Source organism: Hipposideros armiger, unplaced genomic scaffold (genome assembly GCF_001890085.2).
Source record: "Hipposideros armiger isolate ML-2016 unplaced genomic scaffold, ASM189008v1 scaffold_207, whole genome shotgun sequence".
NCBI classification, from domain to species: Eukaryota; Metazoa; Chordata; class Mammalia; order Chiroptera; family Hipposideridae; genus Hipposideros; species Hipposideros armiger.
Window position 1 is genome coordinate 137,744 of NW_017731557.1, and position 14,084 is coordinate 151,827.

The window sequence follows — 14,084 nt, forward strand, 5'->3', positions numbered from 1 at the left end:
AACAAAACGACAGCAACTTGTCTGTTCCCCTTCCCCCAATTCCCCAGCACTGTTCCCATCCCCCCAATTCCCCAATTAAAAAAAAAAAAAGAACTTACCTGGAAAATTCAGTAATGATCCCAGAAGGTCATGCTTTAGTGGTAGGAATTTTTAGAGTGAATTCTAGCTCCCTAACAAAATGTTAAATCAATCCCCCAAAGGGATTGAAATGATTGGCAAGTGATTTAATGAAGCTAAACCCTCTTGAAAGGAAGACAATTAAATCCAGACAAGTAACAATGTAACCTTCACAATATCCAACATCCTCCAAATTACTCAACACGTCGCATTGACTTCTGATACCAGCTACTGGAATTGAGCCAGATTTCACAGGTTTAAGACACAGCCCTTCACAAGATTGTCCTCACTCCAGACACCAGCAAATTCAGGGGTCTGTAGACCACATATACATCTAAACAGCTGGTTATAAATTTGAAGACTCCCACTAACCCTTCAGGTTTAATAATTCACAAGAACAACTCACAGAACTCAAGAAAGCATTATTCTTATTAGTTTTATTATAGCAAAAAAGAAAAAAATCAGAACCAACCAAAAGAAGAGATGCATAAGGCGAAGTCTGGGAGGGTTCCAAACACGAAACTTCCTTGTCCTTTCCCCATGTAATCAAGATCCACTGCCTTCCGAGCATGTCATATGTGACAATATGCAGTGTATTGTCTGCCAGAAAAGCTCGCCCAGAATTTTTATTAAGGTTTTTTTATGTAAGCACAATTGATTGAGTCACTGGCCATGTGATTAAACTCAATCTCCAGTCTCCTTCTTCTCCCCATAGGTCAGGTTGATATCACATGGGTCAAAGCCCCAACCTCTAATCACATAGTTTGTAATTCCAGCAGAGCCAGCCCCCATTCTGAGTCATATAGTTAGTATAAACTATCAGGGATCCCATGAATAACAAGATTCTCCTATAACTCAGGAAATTCCATGGATGTAGGGGCAATTTCCCAGGAACTGGGGGTAAGGCCAACAAATTCTTTATTCCAACAGATTAGAGGCTATCCCTCAAGTTGTTGGGAAAAAGACCTGACCTCTCATTGGCTAAAGCTAATTCTTCACTACACACATGTCAAGAAGCAGAAGAAGGTGACACATAACTAAGAGGAAAATCAATCACTAGAAACAGACCTAGAAATGATACAGATGATGGATTAACAAGCAAATACTCTAAAATACCTATTTTTAGTATGCTCAATATGCTTAGTGATTAAAAAATAAACATAATGAGAGAAATGGAAAATATAAAAATGGAACTTCTAACAATGTAAAAAGTTTGAAATGAAAAATTCACTAGGTGCGATTAACAATAGGTTAGATACTGTACAAGAAAAGAATAGAAATTTAAAGACATAGTAATAAAAACTATCCAAAATAAATGGGGCGGGGGAGAAGAGAAAGGGAAAGAATGGAGACCCAGTGACCTGTATCAATGACAATATCAAGAAGTCTAACATATATGTAATAGAATCCCAGAAAAGGAAGAAGACAAAAAATACCTGAATAAATATTTGGAAACTTTTCAAATTTTATGAAAATTTCATTTTACAGATCCAAGAACTTGGATAAACCCCAAGCAAAAAGAACATACATACTCAGATCACACCAAGGTATATCATAATCAAATTGCTGAGAACCACTAAAAAAGGAGAAAATCTTAAAAACACCGGGAAAGTAAAGACAGAGGAACAACAGTAATAAGTATAACAGATTTCTCAGAAACTATGCAAGCCATAGACAATGAAATGATATATTTAAAGTGCTGAAAGAAGATTTTTTTCAACCAAAAATTTCATATCCAATGAAAATACCCTTCAAAAATTAAGGTGAGTTTTGCTTCCAGGCATGATGGATTAAAATTCTGACCCCCTCCCCCCAGCCTTCCACACACACATACTGCAGAGATCACTGATAAAACCTAGGAGGAGAATACTTACCTGGAGGCACTAGAGAATTAATATCAGCAGATATTAGGCAGATACTGATGAGGAGTTCACATTCACACAGAGAGGTGAAATGGACAGCTATAAGCATAATTTTGGCTTTTTTGAGACTTTAACCTTGGGCTAAGTGCAGTCTGAATAGTGCATACAGCAGCAGCAGAGGCACATGTTAAACAACAATAACAAAAACAAAAACAAAAACTACCATATTCCTGAAAAGGAAAGAGCCAAAGAGGGCAATCCCCAAATTCTGTCCACCCACATCCTGAACAGCACATGCACAAAACAGACACAAAGTAATTTAGCTTAAGACAAAATTTATGAATACAGACATAAGAACAGAGTTCAAAGTTCAAGCCCAGCCAAGGAAATTACTTGCTAAAACAAAGGAAACAATAAACAAATACAACCTATAATCTCCATGACTCAACATTCACAATGTCCAGGATATTTTCCAAAATTACCTGACATAGGAAGCATCAATGAAATGAAACACATTCTCAAGAGAAAAGAAAATCACTCAAGTCCATTTCAGTCATGTATCACTTATCGGCAGAGATAAATTCTGAGAAACGGATCATTAGGCAATTTTGTCACTGTGCAAACATCATAGAGTACACTTTCACAAATCTAAATGGCATAGCCTACTACACACTTAGGCATTAATGTTATAGCCTATTGCTCCTAGGTTACAAACCTGTACCACATATTACTGTATACCAAATGCTGTAGGTAATTGTAACACAATGGTAAGTAATTTGTGTATCTAAACATAGAAATGGTACAGTAAAAGTATGGTATAAGATAAAAAATGGTTCACCTGTGTAAGGGGTGAAAAATAATATAAACAGAGCACCACTACAAAATGGACTCCCTAAGCTGCCATTCTAGAGAGATTTCCTTGCATATCTTATTCATCCCTTTGGAATGCTTGAACTGGGAAAAATAATCAATGGACTGGGCTGAACAAACATTGTATTTAAAATAACTGTTACAAAGCTAACAAGAAAGCACATGTCATGACTACCCTATTAAAAATTAAAGCTATTCTTTAGAATTAGTGCCAACCACCATGTATAGCTAAAGAATAACATAGGTTGGACTTCTGGTCGAGACGGCTGAGTAGGTAAACTCTGTGCTAGCCTCCTCCCATGATCACATCAAAATTACAATTAAATTATGGAACAACTATCATTGATAACAACCTGAAGACCAGCTGAATAGAAGCCCTATAATTAGGGATATAAAGAAGCCACATTGAAACTGCTAGGAGAGGCGGAGGTGTGGAAAGAGCAGGTCCCACACCTATGGTGTGGTGATTAAGAATTGGGAAGGACAGAGGTCTTCCTTGCTGAGCAACTTGTTCCAGCCCCACACCAGGCTCCCCAGCCTGAGGCACCAATGCCAGGAAGATGAGTCCCCATACCATCTGGCTGTGAAAACCAGCAGGGATTACATCCAAGAAAAACAAAGGGCTGCAGGGACCAAGATACAGAAAACAAATTGATGGTCACTAGATGAGAGGGTGGTTGGGGGATGGGTGAAAAAGATGAAGGGATTAAGAAGTGCAACTTGCCAGTTATAGAAATAGTCAGGGGGATGTAATGTACAACATAGGGAATATAGTCAATGACATTGTAATGACTATGTATTTCGTCAGATGGCTAATGGACTTATCGGGGTGATCACTTTTTAAGGTATATAAATGTCCAATCACTAAGTTGTACCCCTGAAACTAACAAAATATTGTATGTCAACTGTAATTGAAAAAAAAAAGAAACAAGAAATCTCAAATAAACAATCTAACTTTATGCTTTAAGAAACTAGAAAACTACGGACTGGCTGAGAGGCGCATTGGTTAAGAGTTGGTTTGGGGGCCGGCCGAGTGGCGCAATGGTTAAGAACTGGCTTGGGACGCCAGAGGGCCCCGGTTCGGATCCCACATATGAGGGCCAGTGACACTGCCCTTTACAGCTAAGATGCTGAACAACAGCTCAATCTGGAGCTGGGTTGCCATGAGTCGCAGGCGACGGCGTGGGCTGCAGCCCCTGCTGCAGTGGGTTGCCATGGGCTATTGTGTGTAGCCAGCAGCCAGCGTGAGTGGCCAGCAGCCACCGTGAGCGGCCATCTAGAAGCCGGCGACTGATCTGCCTCACCAGAGAAGAGCGCAATGATGGTGCCAACTTGGGCCAGTGAAGCAACGTCCTCCACAACTAGACTGAAGAACAAAACGACAGCAACGTTCCCCTTCCTCCAATTCCCCAGCACTGTTCCCTTCCCCCCACTACCCCAATAAAATAAAATAAAAGAGTTGGTTTGGGAGCACAGCTCTGAGCAGCAGGGCCCTGATTCGGATCCCACATGAGGGCCAGTGACGCTGCGTCCTCTACAGCTAAGATGAACAACAGCTCGACCCAGAGCTGGCCTGCCATGGTTGCCAGCGACAGAGTAGGCTGCAGTGGGGCTGGCCGGCAGCGGGTGTGAGCTTTAATGAGCTGCCATGAGCCGCCATGAGCGGCCGTCCAATGGCCGGCAAGTGACTGCCTCACCCAGTAAGAGCTCAATGATAATACCAACATGGGCCAGTGAAGCAACGTCCTCAACAACCAGACTGAAGAACAAAAATACAGCATCTTGTCTGTTCCCCTTCCCCGATTCCCCAACGCTGTTCCCCTGCCCCAATTCCCCAATAAAATATTTTTTAAATAAATAAATAAATAATAAAATAAAGTGACCACTACAGGGGCTGGGTGGAAAAGGTGAGAGGATTAAGAAGTACAAATTGGCAGTTACAGAATAGTCATGGGGATGCAAAGTACAGCACAGAAAATACAGTCAATAATATTTAATAACTATGTATAGTGCCAGGTGGGTATTAGACTTATTGAGGGGGGATCACTTCGTAAATTATATAAATGTCTAATCACTCTGCTGTACACCTGAAACTAATATCAAATGTCAACTGTAATTGAAAAAATAAATAAAATTTTAAAAAATTTAAATAAAATGACCACTAGATGAAAGGGTTCTCCCCCAAGCAGAGCCATAGAAAGAAGGGAAGAAGCTGAGGGCTGGGAGGAGAGTATAATATTCTTCAGATAAAAGTCACTCAGAAATTAAGCGGTAGAAGGCCATCCAAGTGTATGTAAGGCTGGGCCCCATGTTTGGAGACCCAGTTGTGGAGCTTCAGTATGGTGTTCCTTAACCACCAACATCGCTCTGGAAAGTATTGTCCTTGGCACGAGAGGAAGACAAGGTGAGAATGACAGAATCTCCTGCCCTTAAGGAACTTCTGATCCTGCTGCTAAGACAGAAACAGAGCTCAATACAAAACAGGGCCACATTTAGTGGAACAGTATAAGAGATGCCAAGCACTGGAAGGTCCGAAGTGGGAAAGCAGTTATCTCCATGTGAGAGATGAAAAGTTGTTCATGAAGGAGGGAGAATTTGAACTTGACTTTAGAGAAGGAATGGGAATTGACTAGAGAGAAAATCAGGAAAAGCACCCCTGACAGAGGGGACTTCACCCCTGACAGAGTGGAAAGAAGAAAGCTTGGAGCATATTCCCAGAACACTGGGAGGTTGTGGAATAGGGATGAGAAGAAGAGGGAAGAATGTACAGATTCGTGCCCCTTCAGGGTCCTGAGGCTGCTGGGCACCAGCCATGACTCAGAGGGAACTGCCTTGGTTCACCAGATCAAAGAACATGGCCTGCTGCCCACTGAATCGTTTGTCACCTTTGGTCAACTCTCCACATTCCCTGGCCCAGCCTGGCAACCTTCCTCTTCTGCTTTATTAATGAGTACAAGCTAAGTATTTACAGGCAACCATTAAAATGAAAAGCCTGACTTCTATTTCAAGGGAAACTTCTTTAAAAACTTCCTCTAAAGAGCTGATTCATAAACATGGGCTTTGATGTAGTTTTCTTAATTATTCTCATGTACAAGATAGCAAATGAGAGATGGGTAATATAAAGGTCTGAGACCATGGCAGAGAGACCCGGGCTTGAGTTTGGTCAGGGAAGCTAGCCAAGAAGTGCATAACACAGTCCAGAGTGCAAACCTCTGCAGGGAGCATTTCCATCGGGGAGATTTCTATGCTTGAGGGGCCCAGAGGATCCTTCTTTCCTACCATAATCAGGCACTTGTATGGCTTGATAGAAAGAACTCCAAAACAGGACCTAAGGGTCCTGGGATCCATCACTCTCTGTATGGCTTTAAGCAACTCACTTCTTGCCTCTGTGCTTCAGTTTCCTCCTCCCCAACATGAAGTGTCTTGCTGATATCAAATGCAATGTAACCATTATTTTCTCAAAGAAAGGCTAAGGGCTTTAAAGTCAACCAAAGAGTGTTCAAAGAAATCTTAGCTCTGGCCCTTTTAAATGCAGGATTCACATTTTAAATGCTCTGCCCCTTTTAAATAATGAGTGGGCTTGTTGAGATTTTCATTTGTTAGTTTATTTTAGAAGTAAATTGAATCTATACATCAATTCAGGGAAAAATGACATGTTTGCACTATGGAGTCACGTTATCCATGAATATGACATATCCCTCCATTTATTTAGATCGTTTTAAAAGTATTTTCATTAAATATTATAGATTTAACTGTAGCACCATTCATAATAGAGAAAAATAAAAAATCACCCAATAGAATTCTATACCCTGTGAAAATGAATTAACTAGAGCTACACATCAACACGGATGACACTGAGAAACAAGACTGAGTAAAAAAAGCAAGGTTCAGAACAATACATACCATATGAAAAGTTTTTATAAGTTCAAAAAAGGAACCTAAATAATATATTGTTTAGAAATACAAACCTGTGTGGTAAAACTTAAAGAAAAGCAACCTGGGACCTCAGCTTTTGAATGATGGACTGGATTATTCAGACTAACCCTTCCACTAAAGACAGAGTTTAAAAAGCAGTGAAATATTTTTAAATTTTTCTTTAGGTATCAAAGAGCTAACACAAGAGTAAAATAATTACTGGACCAAAGTCTAGGAAGAAGAGAGAAATCCAAGAAGGTGATCCCTGCAATCAGGGCTGTTTTTGTCCTGGGGGCATCTATCTCTCTGGAAGCAGTAAATAAAAAGCAGAGTCATGCTTTAGAGCAGCGGTTCTCAACCTTCCTGATGCCGCGACCCCTTAATACAGTTCCTCATGTTGTGGTGACCCCCTAACCATAAAATTATTTTCGTTGCTACTCTATAACTGTAATTGTGCTACTGTTATTAATCGTAATGTAAATATATTTTTGTTTTCCGATGGTCTTAGGCGACCCCTGCGAAAAGGTCATTCGACCCTCAAAGGGGTCGCGACCCAAAGGTTGAGAACCGCTGCTTTAGAGAATCGACTACATATGTCAGAACCTAAGACCATAAGGAGGTAGGAACTTGGGAAACAACCCCCCATCTTGGACTGAAACCTTGAAAGTTTACATTTTAGGAAGAAGAATAAACTAGAAATAAACAAGCCCTTACATGGACTGCAAAACAGCTTCAAGCTATCTAGGTAATATAGACAATCTCAAGCCCTGAACTAGGACTAAGGTAAATCGAAATTGCTACTTCTCCTCCATACCACCATAATGTAGCAAAATCAAATTTTTAAAAATCCTCTTTAGAGAAAGTCAATATCTTCCTGGGTCTCAAATTCTCTCTACAAATATATTTTTTAATGATAGGATAATCCACGTAACCAAAGATAATCAGACATGCAAGGAGAAAAGATGCCATGAGATGGAACCAGCAAAAATAACAGTCAGCATAAAAAGGCCCACAGAAATTTTAGAAATATTATACATAGACTATAAAATATTGGGTTGTCGGAAAAGTCATGACGTATTTTTCTATGTTTTTCGTCGCAAAAATGTGTCATGACTTTTCCAACAACCCAATAACTATGTTTACCATGCTCATGGAGATAAATCAAGCTTCAAACTTTGACGTGGAACTTGTGTTGGATAGTTTCTAAATTGGCTCCCAATAATCCCCACTTCCTGTTATTCGTTCCCTTATATAATATGTTTCCACTGAGTGTAGGCTGGACCTAATGACTCACTTCTAACAAGCAGAATATGGCAATTTGATTAAATGTGCCAAAAAAAGTTTAAAACATGCAAAATTTTGGAGCCACCAGTTCCCCTTCTAAGAATTAATTTTGCTAAATAATCAAGAATGTACACTAAGATTCACTTACTAGGATATTCATTAAAGGTTTGTTTAATAATAAAACATTAGAAACAATTTTAATATCCAACAATAAGGGCTTGTCCAAATAAATAATGATATGATGAAAAAAATAATAAAATACTACACAGGCATTAAAAATGAGTAATAGAAAAATAATTAGTGACATGGAAAAATATTTACAATATTTGAGCTAAAAAAATAACTATTAATAGATAAAAGATAAAATGTCTTGGGTTTGGTTTAAAAACAATTCAAGAGGAAGAAGTGGAGACAGTTTAGATGAAATACGATGGACCACGAGTTGAAAATTTTAGAAATGAAATGATTGGGAAAGGGAGGATTACTACACTATTCAGGCTGCTTTTGCTATGTTCAAAATTCCCCACAATAAAGTTCTTCTTAACTAGGTACAATATTAATACATTTAAATGTGGAAATAAAAATTAGAAAAAATGAAATTATGCACATCCAAAAGTTAACAGTGGTTATATCTGATCACTTTTATTATCATTTATTTCCATCTTTTGATCGTCACTAAATGCAAAATACTTTTGTAATAAGAACTTCTAAAATTCTAACATAAAATATGGCCGATTTCTGAGTTTTCTAGTCTCTGATACTTGTCCATATTTCCTTTATAATCCAGTATTATACCATTATCACCACTTTGCTTTATAGTAGCATTCCATTTTTTTCCATTAGCAGAAACTATATATGAAGCATCAAAATTACTTTTTGTTTTAAGGTTGAAAATTTGTAATGCATAAACTAAAGTATAGGGCTTGCTTTAACCACAATGATGAATTTATTACTAATTTCTCAAAATGTCCACCTTTTAATTTTAGTTCAGTAGTTCTCAACCCTAGCTATACATTAGTATCACTTGGGAGCTTTTAAAAAGATACTATTGCCCAGCCTCTGTTCCCCAAAGATTCTGATTTAATTAGTCTGAGACAGGCTCAGGCACCAAGCATATTTTCAGCTCCCCAGTTGATTCTTATGTACAGGCATCACTGAGAGTCACTGTCTTAGAGCCTACTTTGGACAGTGACTCTCAACCTTGGCTGCACATTGAAATCACTGCGGGAACTGTAAATAAAACACTGATACCTGGAGCCCACCTCCAAGATTCTGATTTAATTGATCTGGGTTGTGACCTGGGCCTTGGAATTTTTATCCTCACCCTGATTTCCCCACCCAACATAAATATCTTTCACTTTCTCACTGAAGTCTGAGATTTATTTCTTTGCTAAAAATTTGTATCTGTTAAGATATTAACACCCCACTAAGAAAATATCCATTACAATTTATAATCTTTGACAGTTTGGTGAGAACAAAAATGTGTTTAACCTATTTTTTACACCAACATTCTGAAAAGTTTTGCATGTGGGGAAGAGAAAAGAGTGGTAAGACAAAGAAGAATATGTGAGAGGATGGTGCATATACATGAGGGGAAAGCACAAGAGAGAGAAACTAGGATGAAGGCAAATTTCCCTGCTTCAAAAATGGAAGATGACACACAAAGACAAATATTGCATAATTCCACTTATCTGAGGTACTTAGAGTAGTCAAAATCACATGATGGAAAGTAGAATGGTGGTTGCCAGGGGCTGGAAGGAGGGGGAGATGAAGAGCTTTTGTTTAATGGAGACAGTTTCAGTCTTGCAAGATGAAGAATTCTGGAAATGGATGGTCGTGATGGTTGTACAATCGTATGAATGTACTTCCATCACTGAATTACACACTTAAAAATATTAAGAAAGTAAATTTCACATGTATTTTACAACAACAACAACAAAAAAAGTGGAAGATGACCATGATGTTTGGAAACCTTGAGGCTGAGTCTACACCACTAGCTGAGCTTGACTGAGCTACACCAAGTCTTCTCAGCAGATCCAAAGTTGTATTTCCTCATGAGATCAACTCTCCATTCTGAGCTTGGGGGTGGGGGAGCTTCTTTGAGGTAGAACCTCACTTTCCCTTATTCTGTTCTCAGGATCACATTTGTAAACATCCCTGTGGCCCCTAACATGATATAATTGGCTACCCCATTAACCAAGACTTTCAACTTTGTGACACATCCCTGGAGACATTTTTCTGGTGTTCAGTGTTTAACACAGATTTTCAAAGGCCACAACTAAAATCCAGAGCTTCCCAGGGTTTCAATGATTCCCTAATACAACATGTGTGAGGCATTTAACGTTTCATTTGCTAAAACCTCTTTTCTTTGTAGGATCTCACATTTTTCAGGAACTCACATTTTTCCAAGTATTTTGTCCCAATATTTTGTTACCACTTTATCTCATGTCCAACGTTTTTCTATCATCTTCTGAATTTAAAGCCATAAAACAATGTGAATTTTGCTTGTAAACCATTAAACAAGTATTCAGTAAGATTGAAAATTGCTTCAGGCAATGAGTAAAACAATTACAGATGACTGGGAAAACCTCCCTGATACTTCAGATTTCCATTGTAAGGTCAAAGTCTGAATATAGCTTACTAGTTTTTAATTGTCTTTCTCCTTGACACTCTTGTCAGTGTTTCCTAAACTTGTTTAATGACACAGATCACTTGGGATGCTTATATAAAATGCAGACTCCCAAAATCCTCCCCTGGACATTCTGATTCAGTAAGTCTAGGGTGAGACTCAGGACTCTGTAACTACCTGTGTATGTCAGATGATTTTGCATTAAGCTAAGTTGTCTACACATAGGACACAAGAACATGGCAGCTACAGCTCTTCCAATTCTCCCATTCTTCATTTCCTCTTGCAACCATTCCAGGATTTCCCTGGAGTTAGGTGCCTGCCCTCAGTCTTGTTATTTAAAATGTGGTTCTCAAACGAGAGGCAGCAGCCTCACCTGGGAGCTCATTAGAAATGCAGAATCCCTTAGGCGGCCTGGTGGCTCAGTTAATTAGAGTGCATGCTCAGAACAACAAGGTTGCCAGTTCAATTCCCACATGGGCCAGTGAGCTGCACCCTCCACAATTAGATCAAAGACAATGACTTGAGCTGAGCTGCCAGTAGGTGGCCAGATGGCTCAGTTGGTTAGAGCGCATGCTCTTAACAACAAGGCTGCCAGTTCGATTCCTGCATGAGATGGTGGGCTGCATTCCCCGCAACTAGATTGAAGGACAACAACTTAACTTGGAGCTGATGGGTCCTAGAAAAGACATAGTTACCAAATAAAAATTAAAAAAAAAAACAGATAAAGAAATACAGAATCCTAGGTCCCACCTCACACCTTCAGAATCTGCACTTTAACAAGATCCCCCAGGTAATTTATGTGTCCACTCAAGAGTGAGAAGCACTGAGAGAGGTGTTTCCCCAACTTTTTGGTGAATGCCAAAATCATGTGGAACCATCTTAATCATGCAGCTGCCAGGCTCCACCCCAGATGAAATGGTGTTTCTGGGGCATCTCAAAATCTAAGAAACACTGCCGAGGTGGCTTCTCTTCACAATTTGAACTTTGGCTGAGACCAGAATGTAATTTTTTTATTTGCCAAGGAAAAGAAGAAATATCTTCCTAAATGCTAAAGAAGTTATTGAACAAAGTTGCTTCATCTTAAAGTAACAAATCTGGTTGAAATTCGGCATGGCAGTTTGCACCCTCAGCCAGGTTTCTGGATACCTAAGCCAAAGGGGCTCTGGCTGGCTCAAATGCAAGGCCTGATGAGATCCTCAACACCTCCTTTTTCTCTTTGCTGGATCTCCCGATACACCTCCAGGATCAGCAAGGTGTACAACCTGGCTTCTCTGTCCATTTATTTCTTTCACGGGAGTCCCTGGCCCCCTTCTTCCTCCAGGTAGACATTTTCCTCCTGACTCCAAGCACCCTTTCCTGACTTTCTGCACTAGCAGCTGACCAGATGCTGTTTTGATCATCCTGCAAGTCCTTCCACTTTTGAGCTTCTGTCTTCTTCCCCAGATGCATCCATCTCTCTCTGGCCATGCAGCCTTCAGGTGGCTAGCATTTATATAGCACTTCCTATATGCCAAGCACCGCCCTTTGCACTTCCCATGTATTAACTCATTAGTCTTTACGACAACCCTAAATAGTGGGTATGATTATTATCCTTCGACAGATGAGAACACTGAGACACACCAATTCATTAACTTGTCCACATTAAGTTTCCACAGCCAGTTAAATGAGACAGCCTGATTCAAACCCAGCCTGTCTGACTCCAGAGTCCATTCTGTAGCCCCTGTGCTGCAGTGGCCCCCAAAGCCCACTCCATCTTCCCCAGAATTTTTCTACCTCACACCACTCACTAACCTCCCAAGCCAGAAGAGTAGCAGGCTTCCTCCTTTTCCTGCCTGGAAAGATGTCCATTAAGAGATGATGGCTCGATCATGAGCCCTGGTGTGGCCTCACCACCCTCTCCTGTACTCTTGGCTTTCTTTCAAGGGAATAGTCAGGATTTTAATTTTACAGAACTTAATTTAATTTTATTTCATTTTTAATTAATCAATTAATTGGTTAATTACATTGTAACTCAATTTTGTAGAATTTTAATTATGATAGTGTCACACTGTTGAAGTGAAGCACTCCCGCTTACGGTAACAGTGATGATACAGGAAGAACAGGGCTGTTCTCTCATACCTGACGTAAGGGCTGAGGAGCTCATCTCAGGAAGAAATGGGCAGGGAAGACTTTTGAGAGCAAACGTCCAAATGTGGCCCTTCCTGAGTGGGACACCAGCTTGGTGACATGGCTTAAAGTAGTTGGAATGCAAAAACCCCCTTGGGACACAGAGAACTGCCCTGACAAGGAGACTGCACTGTGTTTGCCTTGTGGGTATTGACAAGAGCTGGAGAGAGGCTGATGAGACTTCACCCCCAGGGCAAACAGGCAGCCGAAAGTCTATCTCAGGAAGATAATGAACAGCTGTGCACCAGGCACAACAACATAAATAGAGTAAGGTTCCTTAAACTGCAGGTTTTGCCCTGCTTGTGTAACAAATGGCACTAAAACTCTTCAGATGAAAAGGGCTGTGTTTCTGCTTTTAAGCCAATGTGGAAACTGAGTCCTATGCCCCACTCGTCACAAAGAGAACAGAACCCCTCCAGTTAGAGAAGCTCTGAGAGACAGGTAGCTAAGTGCTGGCACCTGCTACAGGAAAGAAAAGAAGAACCCAGAAAGCCGATCCAGGGCTGAAAAGAGGGCCTGACACCTTCAGGAGCAAGGTCCTTTGTGGGTTTCCTGCTAGCTTCTCTGAGAAAGGAGGATTTGAGCTGACCAGTCCTTGAAGGTTGTATAAGGACCCACTGTCTTTCATTAAGTGGGAAAACCAAAGCTATCACACTGGGCCAAGATATACATATGAGGAGGCACATGGACCTGCTGACCTGGAGCTGGGGTTCCCACAAGGGAGCAGGAAGTCAGGGTGGAATGCAGGCTGGAGCAGCATGGGGGCAACACGCCTCCTCCTGAGTTAGGGACAGGAAGTGAATGCAGACTTTGTCAGGGAAGTTAAGCCAACCAAACCAACCATGCCCAGACAGTCTTGTAATGTAAGGATAAAGAAATTCCCCTCTGAAATGCAATTCCCCTTCATCCCTTAGGAAAGTTCATATTAAAACTTTTTATTGGCCTTGGTCAAAGTAAGAAAAAGAAGAATAAATTCACAGGGTGATTGCACAGTGATGAAGAACATGCTTTCTGTAGTTAGGCCCCCTGGGTCCAAACCCTTACTCCACCAATTCCTGTGTGACTTGGAACAAGTTACTTATGTCCCCTGTGCCTCAGGTTCAGCTTCTGTAAAAATGCTGGAGATAATAATAGCTCTCACCTTGAGGAACAGAGTCAAGACTAAATAAAATGATATAGATAAAGCTCTTAGAATAATGTGTGGTACATAATAAGCATTCAATAAATGATAACTGCTGGGT